We start from the raw sequence: 17,419 nt of genomic DNA, 5'->3' as shown, positions 1-17,419 counted from the left end.
CAAGTCCCTCAGCCTTTTCTGGTAATACTTGGTCTCCAGGCCCCTGATTATATCCATAGCTGGTCCCACTGAGGCACAAAGTAGTTCAGAAGCTTTGCCCCAAAAACGCTAAGTGATCTTCACTCAGAAGCCATCAAAATCATTTTGGAAACACTCTGGCCCTTTCCGCACGGGCCAATAAACCCAGGACACCAACAAGTTAAACCTGGTGGGGGGGGGGGGGGACGGGGACTTCGCACAGTTTCCACCCCTAAACTGGGTCCCCCCTGTGTTTCCTTGTTGGGAAGCCTGTACAATAGGACAGCAGTAGTCATTAAGTGATCTCAAACCAAAAGCAGAAACTACACAGTGATCTGAGTAGGGGAAACTGCTAATACAGTACTATGAAGTGCTATTGGGGGGGTGGGTCTGACCTCTCACGCATTGTAAATCCGACCCCAGTGCTTTCCTTTCCCTGATGCTTGTTTAGGAGTTACCAGGAGATCTTGCTGTGGGAACTCAGTGGGAACTCCGGCACTGTGGAAGCATCCCAGAAAGAAGGAACCAGGAGAGATGCAATTCCCATGTGTCTACATCCTAACAGAGTAATCAGGAGCCATGTTTCCAACAAAACCTTGTCCCGAGACATAGCAGGATAGCCTTCTGGTTAAGCTTGGATGGGAAATGGAAGGGGGTGGCTGTATTGGGGACAGAGGCATAGCTCCAAGAGGACATGGGGGTGCGCAACGCACTGGGCGCACGCCTCTTTGGGGGCATGGCAGGGGCGTTCCAGGGCGAGGTGGGGACGTTCTGGGGTAGGGGCGGAGGATGCACCAGTGTACCAGGTGCTTTTCTCCTTTGCTACGTCTCTGATTGGGGGGAGACTGACACACTTGTCTAAGTCTTTTAAAAACCCAGTACAAAATCTGGAAAGGGATTGGATCAAAAGGAGATTATGGGTGGAAAGTTTGTTTCTGGAGACACCCACTCCCATCCCGAAGATAAGCACCACTGTTAATGGGAAAGTAGATCCCTGTGACTCTAACCTTCCGGGCTTTGAATCCAGACATCCTTGCCACCAAACCGGACTGCTTATTTTCACGACAATGCGAATATGTGCCTGCTGCACAACATCCCAGGTGTCTGTGTTGTTCTCTGTCAGTCCTTTCTTCTCAACAGCACAGTGTCTCTCTTCCTCCGTTTGCCTTCCCCCCTCATTACTGAGGCTCCCGGCTTCTTTTTCCTCCTCGTCCGTACCGTCTCTCCTTCCCCATCTATTATTCTCTTCTAGGGCCGGTTTATTCATTTCAGCTCCATTAAGGATCTGAAAAGCAAAAATGCGGAACACCACCTGACTACAAATGGACTCATTCTTTTAAAGCCGAGATGCTGGTCTAATTGGTTTCGGATGCAGAAAGAGATGGGTTTGGAATGCGGGAGAAGGTGCTGGGGACGCCGCTGCTAGATTGGGCCTCATTTGGGAGCAATCGCTGAGAAGGAACTTTCTGCCCTCCTCCGGTGAATCTACAAGAAGCTGAGGGAAGCGTCTTCAATCTTCTAGTCTAGAGAAACTTATCATAAAGTTTTATTGTTTATATGTAGTGTGGTTTTTAACCAGCCATCCCTCCAAGGAGCTTGGGGTAATTGATATGATTCGTCCACCCTCCATTGTATCCTCACAACAATCCTGCCAAGTAGGATGGTTTGATAGAACATCCAGCCCAAGACCACCTGAAAAGTTTCATGAGCATGGATTCAGGTCTACTTGGTCCCAGGCCAACAGTAGAACTGCTATACTGTTACGAAGAGAAGCGTCTTCAATCTTCTAGTCTAGAGACACTTATCATAAAGTTTTATTGTTTTTATGTAGTGTGGTTTTTAACCAGCCATCCCTCCAAGGAGCTCGGGGTAGTATATATGGTTCACTCACCCTCCATTGTATCTTCACAACAATCCTGCCAAGTAGGATGGCTTGATAGAACATCCAGCCCAAGACCACCTGAAAAGCTTCACGAGCATGGATCCAGGTCTGCTTGATCCCAGACCAACAGTAGAACTGCTACCCTATACTCCATCACCCTGCTATACTGTTATGAATTCTAATTGCAACTGTGCAAAATTTAGCAACATTAACGGCGGCTTGAGAATTCTCATCGCTTAAGAGTGTCTTAATCTGCTCAAAATCAGTTCAGCTTGGAAACTTATTTAACTCGTGGGAGGTTAATTTACTATGTACATCATTGTAAATTGGGCAATATAGTGAAACATGTTCCTGTGTTTCTACTTGCCCCAACCCGCACAGGCAGATTCTCTCAGAAAAATGGATTTTGTTATACTGGCCCTCCAGAAGAGCCAATGGCAAAGCAGAGCATCTGGCAAGTGAAAATGCTCTCTGCTGGTTATTGATATTTAGGATGGATAGATATGCAGAGGGTGCGGGAATGTATCTAGCTTTATCAGAGGACAGACATGCAGGAGTCCTTCCGAAGTCCAATCGCTGTCAATTTCCTTTACTCTTGAAGTCTATAAAATTACACATGGGGTAGAAAATGTTGACAGAGAGAAATTTTTCTCTCTTTCTCACAATACTAGAACCAGGGGGCATCCATTGAAAATGCTGGGGGGAAGAACTAGGACATAAAAGGAAACACTTCTTCAAGCAATGCGTGCTTGATGTTTGGAATATGCTGCCACAGGAGGTGATGATGGCCACTAACCTGGATAGCTTTAAAAGGGGCTTGGACAGATTTATGGAAGAGAAGTCGATCTATGGCTACCAATCTTGATCCTCCTCGATCTGAGATTGCAAATGCCTTAGCAGACCAGGTGCTTGGGAGCAGCAGCAGCAGCAGCAGAAGGCCATTGCTTTCACCTTCATGTGAGCTCCCAAAGGCACCTGGTGGGCCACTACGAGTAGCAGAGTGCTGGACCAGATGGACTCTGGTCTGTTCCAGCAGGCTATTTCTTACATTCTTTGTTTTACCATTTGCTTTGCCTGATCTATTCCTAACTCAAGGAGGGAGTGTGGGGATAAACCCAACTTTTCCAGCTTGCTTTATCCTAACCATAGCAAAATTCCTAACAAATTCCTACAGATTTTTCATGTAGCCTGTGTTTTTAAAATATCCTTAACATTTATTCCTGGATCATATTTGTTGGCAGCATCCATACCAAGCTTCCTTAAACCCGAGGTGGGGCTCCTCATCACACTTTGGCCTTGAGTTTTGGAGAGGCACTACTGTCATAGATAAAAGAAGAAAGCTGTGGTATCTTGAAGACTGAACAATTTATTGTCTCATCTGTTTTTCTGGACTTGAGCCCATTTGTTAGCGACAATGAAAGAACAGTGACCAGATTTACCCAAAGAACAGCAGTATCCCATGAAAACAATAGCACCATCTGTTGATGATTTAATGAAGAATTGCCAAGCAATGCACTTCAATAAATGACATGATTTCCCAGTTAAGTATAATGCACTTTCAGTTCACAGCTAGATGAAGTGTCAGTGGCTGTCGAGGAGCCTTAATGAGGCTTCTACAGAAATTTTAATATTGGGGAGAGCGAGAGGAACTGAAGTAATTTTCACCAGAGTGAACTTTAATCAACTCTCTGTTGTCTGAACAAGCAAGTCAGGATTTGTTTTTCTAGAAGACAAAGAAGGAAAGAAAATAAATACAAAGATGCCTTCAAGGGGACTTGGTGGAGATTGACTTCCGAACTTTACTTACAATCTCTCTGAAACTCCATCTAGGAAAAAAAACCCTTTGGAAGATCTGTTAGTTTTACCGTGTTTCCCCGAAAATAAGACCTACCCCGAAAATAAGCCCTATCATGATTTTTCAGGATTTTTGGAGGATGCTTGAAATATAAGCCCTACTCCAAAAATAAGCCCTACCGGTGGTTACAGATCAGGATGGTGTGATCCAGCAGGGTGCTCCCTGCCAATGAGGATGCGGCTTGCATCACACGTGAGGGCAACGGGGCTGCCGAGAGCCCGCCTTAATGAATTGTGAAGGTACCGTATTCCCCCTAAAATAAGCCCTTCCTTGAAAATAAGCCCTAATGCATCTTTTGATGCAAAAATTAATATAAGACCCTGTCTTATTTTCGGGGAAACACGGGTAGATCTCCAATTTAGTTAGTGCAGCCTGCCGTTAACTCTGTGGCCTTTGCCATTTTGAGCTGAAGTACAGCAATCATACTCTGTTATATGCCGCAAGATCCAAGATAGGGGACTGATGGTCCTGCAGAGACTGCCTGGCCCTTCCTAGTAAGTTTCTGACCTGCACTTTGGTATTGATGACACAGTGCACCTGGAATGCATTTCGCACATCACTTCCTCTCTTCCAGCTGACAGGTTGGATCCTACAGAAGATTTTCATGGATTGAGGGGGGAGGGTGCTAACTTTATATCTAATTTCCACATGTGCCCTCTGCCTTTGGATACTTAAATCTGTAGTGAGAGGCACACACACATACACCCCACAGGTTTTTCTGTAGACACAGAGAACAATGTAGAGCCAGTATGATGTAGTGGTTAAGAGCAGGTGCACTCTAATATGGGGAACTGGGTTTGATCCCCAGCTCTACCCCTTGAGGTGACCTTGGGCTAGTCACAGTTCTTCTGAGCTCTCTCAGCCCCACCTACCTCACAGGGTGTTTGTTGTGGTGGGGTAAGGGAAAGGAGATTGTAAGCCCCTTTGAGTCTCCTTAGAGAAGCAGAAGGGGGGAGATAAATCCAAACTCTTCTTCTCTTCTAGGTCCGCAGAAAAATCTGAAAAAAAAAAAACCTTGAGGTTTTTTTAAAACTGTGCATATGCTGGCAATGCTCTTTAGTGTCAAAATGGCAGTGGCTGTTCCTGCTGCTGCTGCAGAAAGCTGGGCCTGGACAGGTCAGCCACCAGGCCAGACTGGGAATGGCTCCCAGCTGTGCTGCTGTGGCAGCGGACAACTCAAGCCACTCTAAGAACAGCTGCCACTGCAGAGAGCCAGACCCAGGCACATCGGTGGCCACACCAGGCCAGGCCAGACTGCAGGGGCAGCAGATGCTGGAAAAGGCTCCTGGACTGTGTTGTCACCACCGCAGATGCCTCGGGCCACTACAGGGATGGCTGCTGCTGCACGAACCAGGATGGGATTCCCTCCCCCCGGGGAGATGAGGTCCCCCCCATGAGTTTTGCAGGCCGGCACTTCTCAAATTATAAAAGCAAAGCACTAATAATAAAAGAAACAATAACAAAACAAACTCCTGTGGAACTACCCAAAAATGAAACAGTCGCTGTAGGAATGAATAATTAAAACAAAACAAATAAAACAAGCTCCCATTCATGAGTCTGCTAGTAATTATTGATAGGCATCTCCTTCTCCGTGAATCTGTCTGTCACCTTTAAAAGCCATCTGTGCTTGTGGGCTTGGCCATCGCTACATCCGCTGGCAGTAAGTCCCAAAATGTAATCACTAATTGAGTAAATGAACGATTCATTTTGTCTGTCTTGAGGGTTGCCAACTCTGAGTTTGGAAATTCCTGGAGATTTGGGGGCAGATCTGGGGGCAGGCAGGATTTAGGAAGTGGAGGGACCTCAGCTGAGTATAATGCCATAGAGGCCATCCTGCAAAGTGGACATTTTGTCCAGGGAACTGACGTCTGTTGTCTGAAGGCTGTGGGAGATCTGTGGGCCCCACCTGGAGGTTGGCTACCTTATCAATTGCTGATCAACTTCATTGGAGACCCTGAGTTTTACTATCATGGGGGAGGGTGTAAAAACTCTCTATGCACTTTCTGCACCCCATGCATAAAATTTACAAGTATTTATTATGTATGCCAGCTTTATTCCAGCCTTGAGGTAGGGATTATTTGGGGTTTCTTCAGTTGCCTTGCTTTCACTAATTCTGCTGCAGACCTCTGACTTCTAGGTTTTGGTGGGCCCTGGTCAGACAGTGTTTGGGCCCCTCCCCTCCTTGGCTTGCCACTGCCCCCCTGCTCACATCTCCCTGCACACCTACCTTAGATTCATAGTTGGAAGAGACCCCAAGGGCCATCAAGGCCAACCCCCTGCATTGCAGGAACACATAATCAAAGTACTCCTGACAGATGGCCATCCAGCTTCTCTTTGAAAACCTCCAAAGAAGGAGACTCCACCACACCCCGAGGTAGTGCATTTCACTGTCCAACAGCCCTTACTGTCAGAAACCTTCATTCTCTTTTCTCACTGCCCAGCTATCCATCCTTCCTCCACCCACTTGCTCATTTCCCAGTCCTCCCAGTGCTCGCACACCCTTCCCTGACTATCCTGGATAGCGCGTTTGGCTTGGGAGATGGTCTGCAAGGGAGGCAAATGAGTAGGGGGCAGCAGCAGTGGGCCCCACCAAAACACCTGGGCCTTTGCAGCTGTCCCACCCAAGGATATGCTGATGTTGGCCCTGCCTCTGACTTAGGGATGCCAGCTTTAAGGTGGGATCAGGAAATCCCTTAGAGCCCAGGTGTCAAACTTGCGGCCCTCCAGATGTTATGGACTACAGTTCCCATCATTCCCTGCCAGAATTATGCTGGCAGGGGATGATGGGAACTGTAGTCCATAACATCTGGAGGGTCGTGAGTTTGACACCTATGCCTTAGAATTACTGCTCACCTCCAAACTACAGAAACCAGCTCCCCTGGAGCAAATGGAAGCTTTGGAAGGTGGACTTTATGGCATTGTACCTGCTGAGATCCCTGTTCTCCCCAGGCTCCATTCCCAAATCCCCAGGAATTTCCCAACCTGGCACTGGCAACTCTTTCTTCTCATCCCCCACCAGTAGCCGGGGGTGATCCTGGCACTCCCATTTTGATTGTCTCCTCCTGGTGTTTCTGGGAGTCCCCGTGTCCCAGAGGCAGGATTTTTGTGGTATTTGGGGGCTGAAGTGAGAAGGCTGAAGATGGGGAAGTCTCACCCCCTGGATGGAAATCCCTTCTATTACATCTTCTCCCCACACCCTTTCCCTTTGGGCGCCATTCCTGGCATTCAGAAGCAGCCTCTCCAGCTCCCCAACGGGGTTACTTTTTCACTGCAATTTCCTCCACACAATACGATAGTGTGGCCAATCAGATTGAGCTACGTGCAGTCATAATTCTGAGTTTCTTACCTTGGCATGTCTGTCTTTATTATGTACTTATCCTTTGTTTTTTAATTGCCATCTTTATTATACCGGATGTTGAATAATTGTTTTTTTAGAACCGAGACGCCTACGTTTACAAATGACTTCTGGGGCTTGGATCAGCCGGTTCTGGGGCTGAGTCCCAGGATGGCCAGGATGCAGTTACCAGGGTAGGGTGTTTGGAGCGTGCTGGAATTTTGGTGGGCGGGAGGGAGGTGGCTCTCAGCAAAACTAATGCCCTCTGTTGCCTTTGCCTCGCTGCTGGAGGACCCCCTTCATCTTCCACAGGTTCATTACCTTCCCATTACAGCTTCTATCATCCCTCATTGGGCCAGGAAGCCGACACTCTGGGGAAAGCCAATCCTTCTAAATTATCTCTCCTGCTGCTGTGAGCGTAGTCACCTATTTCATCTGGCTGACTCGGGGAGGAGGACGGGGGGAGCGGTAAGACCATCTGGCCTTGCAGAGACTGTAAGATGCCGGAGTTCTCTCGAACCAGGGACATCCAGCACACTTTGAATGTCCTAACTACAGCTGGCTTGCTAGGGTTAGTTCTACATTTTGGGGGTCCCGGGCAGAGAGTTCCTGCTCACGTTTGCTTGCAGCTTTTCCTGACAGTCCTGGAAAGCGTGTGTGGCTACAAGCATAAGTAGTGGAGCACTCACAAGCGAGTGAGTAGGGAAAAAGTATGTGTGGAGTCAACAGCAATAGCCCTGCCAAAAGCCCTGGGCCCTGGCAGCTGCCCATCTGAGGATATGCTGGCCCTGGCCCTCCCCGCTTGTGCAGGCAAAGGTGGAGCCAAGCAGAACTGGGCAGGCTGACGGTGAAGCCTGGGTAGGATGTGGAGCATCTTGGGGAGGAGCACATTGTCTCATTACATCCCTTCCAACTTCTGATGACCATATGAATGAATGACCTCCAAAATGTCGTCTCATGAACAATCTTGCTCAGGTCTTGCAAACCGTAGTAGGCAGTGGTTTCCTTGACTGAGTCAATTTATCTGAGATAACGTCGTCCTGCTGAACACTGCGTTGGTCAGGCCATACCTGGAGTACTGTGAGCAGTTTTGGAATCCCCACTTCAAAAAGGATGTGAAAATGATGAAACTGGTATGAAGGAGAGCAACAAGGATGAAAGGCTGAGGGATCTGGGCAGTGGTGGGATTCAAATAATTTAACAACCGGTTCCGGTGGTGGGATTTAATAAGTTAACAACTGGTTGTTTACAAGCACCAGTTTAACAACCCGTTCTGCCGAAGTGGTGCGAACCTGTTGAATCCCACCACTGGATCTGGGTATGTTTGGTCTGGAGAAGAGGAGGTTGAGGGGAAACATGATTGCGTTTTTAAAGTATTTGAGAAGCTATCAATTAGAGGAGGGCAGAGAACCATTCCTGTAGGCAACAGAGGATAGGACTCACAATAATGGGTTTAAATTATGGTGGAAAGGTACCGGTTGGATATTACAGTAAGAGCTGTTCGGGAATGGAATTGACTGTCTAAGGAGGTGGGGAGCTCCCCATTACTGGGAATCTCCAAGCAGTGATCAGATGAACACTTCTCAAGGTTGCTTTAGACTGATCTTGCATTGAGCTGGAGGTGGAACTAGATGGCCTGTATGGCTCCTTCCAACTCTATGATGTCATGTTGGGGTTTCCTCTTTTCCTACTGGCTTCAACTTCTCCTAGCATGAATGTCGTTTCCAGTGAGTCTTGTCTTCACATGTGACCAAAGTACCACAGCCTCAGTTTAGTCACTGATTTGATCCAAAGCCCACAGTTCTACTGTTTTACTTGGTAAAATTTATTGAACGTACACAAAGGCATTGTGTAATAACATGAAATAAAATCGGTGCAAACAAATAAAGGCAAAAGGAATGCCCCACACTCAGAAGAAGAGGAGTTTGAATTTATACCCTTCCCTTCTCTCCCAGAAAGAGTCTCAAAGTTTCTTATACGCTCCTTTCTCTTCCCACAACAGATACCCTGTGAGGTGGTGGGGCTGAGGGAGTTCTGAAGAACTGTGACTAGCCCAGGTTACTCAGCAGGCTTCATGTGTAGGAATAAGGAAACAAATCCAGTTCACCAGATTAGAGTCTGCTGCTCATACGGAGGAGGGTGGGGGGAATCAAACCCAGTTCTCCAGATTAGAGCCTGCCTTTCTTAACCACCATACCATGCTGGGTCTCAATAGTAAAACTGGGGCAGGAGCGCCACTGCCAGCTGTCGTCAGGGGCAGAAGCAAAGTTTGAATTATAGAGAGTTCTGAATTTTGCAGGCTCTCTTGTTTCACCTGAATATCCCCAGTTATCTGGCTAAAGTTTCAAGGTGACTCATAACGTGATACAAACTGAAAAGCCTCTGAAGGAACATTGCTAGTTGTGGGAGGCGGGGTGGTGATGTAAGCCCAGGGGAGAATGGGATTTATCTGGTTTGGGGCAACCAAATATTGCCATTTCAGATTTGCTTCATTCTAAGAGGAACAACCTGTGAGTATTTTCACATAATTTTGTATTTCCCCACTCTGAAATTCTCATAATAAAAACATACACATTTTTCAAAGTGATTTGTGTACACCTCTGACCTAGTAAGAGTATAGAAATTGCATGTAGATACCATGAAGGAGACCGCAGACTCATCAATGAAAGTGAGGCAGGCTGAGACCAGGGACAATGTGTGGAATCCAGAATAAAATAGAAGAGACCAGATTAACTCATCCCTAGTCTTTAATGAGACAACGGTGATATTAGGATGCCTGGAGGAAGCCTTCTTGAGGCAGGGAGTTCCCAAGAGTATGGCCAGTTACCAAGCATGGCCTCTTTGTTCCCAGTCTCACCACCCGGAGAGAGGGCACCTGGTACAGCTGGTACAGCTTGTAAATGCCACCTGGTTTGAGCTGCCTATGGCTTTAAAAAGGAACATCTGGAATTAGACCATGAAGGCAGTGTCAATAACCACTGATATGCTTCCTGCTTTTTCTAAAGGAATTCCTCACCTGTCACACCTCTGAAACCATTTTTTCCTAGAGCTTGGGTGGAATCTGGCCAGTTCTATGGTTGCCAACATCCAGGTGGGGTCTGGAGTTTTTTCTGAATTACAGGTAATCTCCAAACTACAGAAATCAGTTCCCCTGGACAAAATGGTTGCTTTGGAGGGTGGACTTAATGGCATTGTACCTCTCTGGGGTCCCACCCCAGGCTCCACTGCTCCCCCCCAAAACACAGGAATTTCCCCAATTGGAGTTGGTAACTGTAGTCAGTTAGGATGAGCCAACCAGCAACTACAGTCAACTGGCTGTTGGGACTCCAGTTCCTGTTATCTATCTAATTCAGGCCCAGGTATTTAAATAACTTAACCTGTTGTAGGGCCACACCATTGTGGACCCATCTTGAAGTATGCCATGTGTTAGTAAAATACATGATCTTGGACTTAGCATAATTGAGAGTCAAGTTGTTGAAGTCGCAGTACTCAGCGCAGCAAGAGAGAAAACACTTGAGACCAACTCTTGTGTGAGAGAGCAAGATCATATCGTCTGCGTAGAGTAAGACAGGGACTCTCCTGTTCCCGGTAGCAGGACAGTGAGAGTCTACTTTTTGCAGGGTAGTGGACAAAATAAGAAAGAGGTTAAATACTGGTGGGACCGGCAGGAAACCACCATCACCACTGGCTGCACAGCAGTTCACTGGACGCTGTGCAGCATTTGTATTGCGTGCTTTGGTGGCTCCTCTGGAGCACAGATGTTCCTCTTCCCAACTGCCTGGCGGTGGTATCTGGGGTTTGTTGTGGAGAGCAGCTTGAAGCTTTGGTGACTCTTTTGATGTGGAAAGGTTTATGGATCTTGTTTCCAGCGGGGGCTGCTGCCAGATCTAGGGATGCTGAAGTCAATTACCCTCCTTGGCTCCCGGCCAGACTGCAGCATCCGCTGCCTTTTAGCATTTATGAATGTTGCTGCGGCTGCTTTTAATGACCGCCCAGAGGTCAGGGCCTTGGCGTTGACTGTCTTTGGAGAGGTGGCTCTGAAGCAGGTACCTCATTACTGTTCAAAGCACAGCGGAGCTGGTCACATGATAGTCGGGGGGAGAGAAGCTACACAAAACCGGCCAAGAACTGCCAACCTTCCTTTTAAGATTTATCCCTCAAATAAACTCCCCAGAAACAAACAGTAATGGATCAGAGGCCAGAGAGCTGCAAAAACGCTAACTCCACAAAGCGAAGGGATTGATGGGAAATGATATTGTGGGAATGTTTTGCAAAATCATCCTTCTAGATCCAGTGACAGGGGGGACAGTGTGGTTCAGTGGTTTGAGCTACATTAATTAAATTGTCAGGCAAGCCGAGCTCCCAGATCTGTCATCCTGAGGACACTGACTGTCCTACACAATTGTGTTTCCTTCCCCAATGGCACTGTTTTGGCTGCTATATCTAAACTGTGCTAAGGGATTTGATATATGTGAGGATGGGCCAACAGCAGAGCCTGTGAAGGTGATTGGCTGAGCAGTTTGATGTCATGTAGTGTCAAAGCAGGCGGGAAGATCTGTGACTGCCAAGGCCAGAACTGGCCTAATTCTCCTCCAGAGGAGTAGGTCACATGGCAGGCAAGCAGGGGCAAGAGAAATGGGTGTAGGAAAGGAGCAGGTAACAGTCTAAAAACAGAATGAGCCAAAGAAGTGGGGAAAGGGCAGAGTGGACCAGAGGAAGGAAAGGAAGAGGCATGGATTAGAGCAGTGGTTCTCAACCTTCCTAATGCCGCGACCCTTTAATACAGTTCCTCATGTTGTGGTGACCCCCAACCCTAACATTTGTCCATTTTACAGATGGAGAACACTGATGCAGAGAGTCTTAGGCGACCCCTGTGAAAGGGTCGTTCGACCCCCAAAGGGGTCCCAACCCCCAGGTTGAGAACCACTGGATTAGAGGGATTCAGCATGACAGTTAGAGAAGTGTTCATTCTCAGGTAAGCCCATGGATGGAGGTCATGGATGGTCACAATTCCCATCAGCCCCTGCTGGCAGGGGCTGATGGGGATTGTAGTCCATGAACTTCTGAAGCACCAGAGTTGGACTCCACTGAGTTAGAGTGTCAGACTAAGGCTCTGGCCCCATGTTGGAATCCTCACCCTGCAGACTAGCTGAGCTTGGACCAGTCATTCTCTCTCTCTCAGCTTAACCTACCTGACAGGGTTGTTGTGAGGACAAAATGGGGAGAATGGATATTGTACATTACTTTGGATGCCTCTTAAGGAGAACAGTCAGTTATAAATAACTAAATATATAGGGAGGAGCCTGGGAGATGGCAGAATAGGGAGGTGAAGGGTCCAGGGATAGGAAATGCAGTTGTAAGAGAGCTCCAGATGTGCATGCACTGTGCCCCGTAAAGGAATGCAGGAGGTGGGGATGTGCATGGAGAAAGTAGAGGCAGGGCTGCCAACGTTGGGGTTCAAAATTCCCTTTTGTTTTACCCATCCAAGTGTGAGACCGCAGTCCCAGAATAAAGCAACCTGTAGTTTTCTTTAAAAATGTAAGACTTTATTGAGGACTGATGCATGCAAGAGATAGACGAATTCTGGGGAATATCGAAAGACGAACCAAACCTTAAATCCCTGCTGCCCTTGGCCCACCCCCTTGCCGGGCCCAAGAGACGTTACAGTAAGATAACAAAGGGAAGAATACCAACATTCAAATACAGAGTTAACATTACAAAGGAGAGCTGTGGCTGCATTTTAGCTTTCGTTTCCTGGAAGGCTGAAAGGGGGAGGGGGGATGAGCCAAGGGGCCCATCCTGACACCAGGAGCAGGTCCAGAATAGAATCTGGCAAATCAGGGGGAGGAACTGAGAATCTGGCAGGTAATGGGTGTGGCCCAGGTGAAATCTGTTGGGCCCTGGGCAGAGATGGGCAGAAGATGATCTCGGTTGGTTGTCTAGACCAGGGGTCTGCAACCTGCGGCTCTCCAGATATTCATGGACTACAATTCCCATCAGCCCTTGCCAGCATGGCCAATTGTAGTCCATGAACATCTGGAGAGCCACAGGTTGCAGACCCCTGGTCTAGACACTGCTTTACCAGTGAGAACAGAACTACCCTTACTGGTAATGGGAGCAGTTGGTTGCTTCCGCAGGCTTGGCATGGTCAGTGGGCTGCCTGGTTTTCCCCGGCTGAACCACCCGCACTTCCCTGCCTGCCTTTTTTGGCACACCTTGTCAGAAATGTGGATGTTTGTTGCAACCATCAGCAACTCAGGAAGACGTGAAGAGAGATCTCCAAACCTCAAAGGAGGCCAAGAAGAAGAATAAATGGAGAGCTTGCATAGCAAAAGAGGGATAAAACACATATGCTGGCCGAAGTTCTGCTCTATGGAATGAGTATGCATGTGTAATGGCAGAGAGCTAACAAGGAAAAAAGCTCTTTACCTCCCCGATCACGCCTTCACTTCCAGGGGCCAAGTAATTAGAATGTAACTGGTTAAATAATTTATTGCCATCTGGTGGAGATTCTCCTACCTGTGAATATGTAAGTCAGGTTCTCTTTGTTGGTCGGAGAGCGCTTCCAGACACACAGTCCCTGGTTTCCCTTTGCTTAGAAAAGCAAGTACAACTTTGCAAAAGTTTGTATAGCTCAGTGATGGCGAACCTTTTCAAGACCGAGTGCCCAAATTGCAACCCCAAACCCACTTATTTATCGCAAAGCATCAACATGGCAAAATGGTTGGCTCTGAGGCATGCGTTACTCGGGAGTAAGCTTGGTGAAGCAACCGTGCAATGCTTCGAATGGGTGAATCATGACCCTAGGAGGGTTTACTCAGAAGCAAGCCCCATTGCCAGCAACTGAGCTTACTCCCAGGTAAAGGATCGTGCCCAGGCCAACCTAGATGTGTGTGTGTGTGGGGGGGTGATTTTCCGCCCCCCCCCCCACATGATGAACTCTGTGCACGCGCGCTCACATAAAGAGCTCTGAGTGCCACCTCTGGCACCCGTGCCATAGGTTCGCCACCACTGGTCTAGCTCAACATCACTGCAACAAAACACAGAAAACAGCACTTAGTAGGTATGACAAAGAGCAGATATGTGATTTCCCAGTGCCGGCCTCTACAAAATCAGAGCCAGGGTAGATGCTGTATGTGACAGAAATCCGGACACGGGTGCTCAGCCCAACTCACTGTTACATGTAAGAAGAGGGTGACTTCCCTTTAAAAAACTGAGATGCTCCATTTGGCCCTGGAACTCTTCCAAGAGCGGGAGAAGGACTTTGGAATGGGCAAATAGTTCCCCACAGTCATTTCCACTGATGAAAACAGCATTTTTTTTTGTATTTGTATTTCGATTTATACCCACCCTATCCCCACAGGGCTCAGGGCGGCTAACAACATAGCAAAACAATATACATTAAAACAGAGTAAATACGAATAGAATGCATGGAACTAAAAAATAAGAAACAAATACAGATGGCGACTTAAACACATCAAGCCTAACAATTTGCCAGTAACAATAACAGCAGCACTACATATCAATACTAAATCCATACAGCAATACATTAACAGCATATCAAGATAACAAACCACCAATACATGGACAATATATGAATACGTTAAAATACATCCATATGTTAATAGTAATGCATTAACAATATACCGATACCTTAACACTATATCAATGCATTAACAGTAAACTAAACTACTACTATGACTGCTGCTTGACTGGTTGGCTGGCAGGCAGGCAAACCAACAGGGAGGCTCTGTCCCAGGCAGGGCTGAACAAGGTGGCTGCCTTAGGCTTCTGGTGGAACTCCTGTGGTAGCTTCCAGACCCCATCCCCTGCAAGTGTTTCCAGTGAGGTGGGTGGGGAAGTACTATCACTTCTTCTGGGAGGGAAACTGGAAGCCCCTATCCCCACAGCACTGCAGAACTGAACGGAGCAACTCAGCACTTCTGAGGTAAGTTCCCCAGTTCTTACATGTGGCGGCAAGTTGTTCCAGGTCCCAGCTTGAGTCACCCGTAACCTCTCTCAGTGGCCCTTGTCTATCCCAGTTTTTGCTTTGTAAGAATTCCTAATTACAACTTTCTCCCTGCAAGTGGCTAGTGCCGTTATGCTCCAGGGATTTTCTGACTTCTCTAGGGAATCTTGATGTTAAATGTTGGGGATCCACGGATACTCTGCCATTGCACGCCCTACAGTTGTTGAATGGTTTATCGTAGGACAATTGAGCCTTCCTGTTATATCGTGAAGCCTCTCATCCTACCCATGAAAGTCTTAGCTTTTATATCAGCAAGGACGGACTGTTGCAGGATCAATGAATATTCACTGCTGCAGACTGAGGAGACCTTTGAAGGCTTTGCTTGAGAACCTTTGTCTGCTTTCACGTGGGAAGCATCAGAGGATGCACACGAGCGGCTGAATGCTACAATTAAAAATGGTAAAGTCCAGTTTGATGGCTTTCTGTCTAAATGCATATGATTTATACAGCGTCTTGTGAGCTTTCAAAATGATTGTTCTGGACGGTCTCAGAGCCCCGTGGGCAGGCTTGCTGTTTTTCTACTGGAAGTGGAAAGTATCCCACCCGCCGCTCCCATTGCCCACCAACACTGGGTAGCAGCAGGAAATGCCTAGTAAAATGGGTGAGGTGCAATCAGCGTGGCTGGAGCAATGATGTCACTTCCGGCACAATGTGGCAGCAACGTCTTTGCACCCTAGCTTTGGTAAGAGCTCTGTGATTAAGCCATAGAATTTGGGGCGAATGCTAGAGCGTCACCACCACCTTGGGTACTATGACATCACTTTTGAGTCATGCTAGAAATGACATCGTCACACCAGCGACGTCCTTCGTACTCCCTGGAAGTCCCTTCCCCTCAACTTGGGAAAAAGGCCAGAATGTATCTTTGCTCTCATAATGCAGGATACAAAGGGGAGGGGAAGGATTAGAAATGACTGTGCTAGGGTTGCCAACTCTGGGTTGAGAAATTTCTGGAGATCTAGGGATGGAGTCAGGGGAGGAGGAGAACCTCAGCAGGATATAAAACCATAGAGTCCAACCTCCAAACCTGCCATTTTCTTCAGAGGAACTGGCCTCTGTAGTCTGGAGATCAGGTGTAACCCCAGGAAATCTCCAGACCCAGCCCACAGGTTGACAGCCACAGCCTGTGAGAACAATCCATGCAGTTTGCTTGTATTATTGACACTGAGTTCGGTAAAACAGCTTATGTTCCAAAAGATGCAGCAGCCACACATCCTGTGCGCATGTCATGGGAAACATTAGGGGAGAACATGTGGATTCCTTACCACTGAGCTACAGTGGAGGCCTGTTTTCTTTGATTCTTTCCTTTAAGTCCTTTAGTGCCATTGTGTGCGTTAGTGCACATTCTGCTTAACCCCCCATTGGTTATTACAATAGTTTGTAACCATTTCTAAGCCATTGAATAATGAATGGGGACCCAACAAAAAACAACAACACCCAAGAACAAAAGCACCTTGATGTGAATCCACAAATGTAATTCAAATCACTTGTAAGTTCCATCTATAAATCAGAAGAGCTGCACCGCCCCATTTCTGCACATTGCAGGGCCCGCAGTGAACCAGCAACGAAGCTGGGTTTTGGATAGCTTTGATTGATGAGCACCTTAACAGCACCGCACATCGCTGAGGGGAGCTTTTTAATTACAAGAGGACTCTGCAGGGGTGCAGCTGATCTGAAAAGCCTTCCCGGTACACCTCAGTGCTCCAGGCATGCCGTCCACCTCTCCACAGAGGGACTGAAACGCAGTCTGGTCTAGGAAACGTCTGTGAGCAGTCTCTGACAAATACTCCTTGCCTGTGCTCTGGCATTGTTTCCCTTTGTATCTCCCATGCATCCATCTTTGTGTTCATGGGGTAATGTCTCTCTCATACACACAGACGATGCCGCTTCTGTTGTTGGGGGGCACTATGCTGCTTATGTCTCAGGGAACCTCCCCGCAGAAGGGCTGATGCTTGTGAGGCTTAGGGTTCTGTTGAAGTATCAGCTGCTACCGTTGCCCTTTGTAATAGTAGGGAGTGACCTGCTGTCTTGGCTGATAGTTCTGCTTCTGAGGAGCAGACGGTAAGACCCCAAACAATTTGGCCATCTGGCTGTTCTTTTTCAGGCTCACCCCTCTCATCAGTGGAGGGGGCAAAGTGGGTAGTCCCATTCAGGGCTGTGGCCACTTAGTCACGTGGGGGGCGGGAAATTGCCTCCCACACCCCCTGCTCCTTCCCCCCTGGGTCCATACATTGACCTGATGCAAATGGGCTCAGGGGGCTTCCTTGACACAGGAGGACCTTCAATGGGTTCATCTCCCATCCC

The sequence above is a fragment of the Sphaerodactylus townsendi genome, linkage group LG06, assembly GCF_021028975.2.
Source record: "Sphaerodactylus townsendi isolate TG3544 linkage group LG06, MPM_Stown_v2.3, whole genome shotgun sequence".
Taxonomy (NCBI): domain Eukaryota; kingdom Metazoa; phylum Chordata; class Lepidosauria; order Squamata; family Sphaerodactylidae; genus Sphaerodactylus; species Sphaerodactylus townsendi.
Note: the sequence above shows the minus strand (reverse complement) of the source record.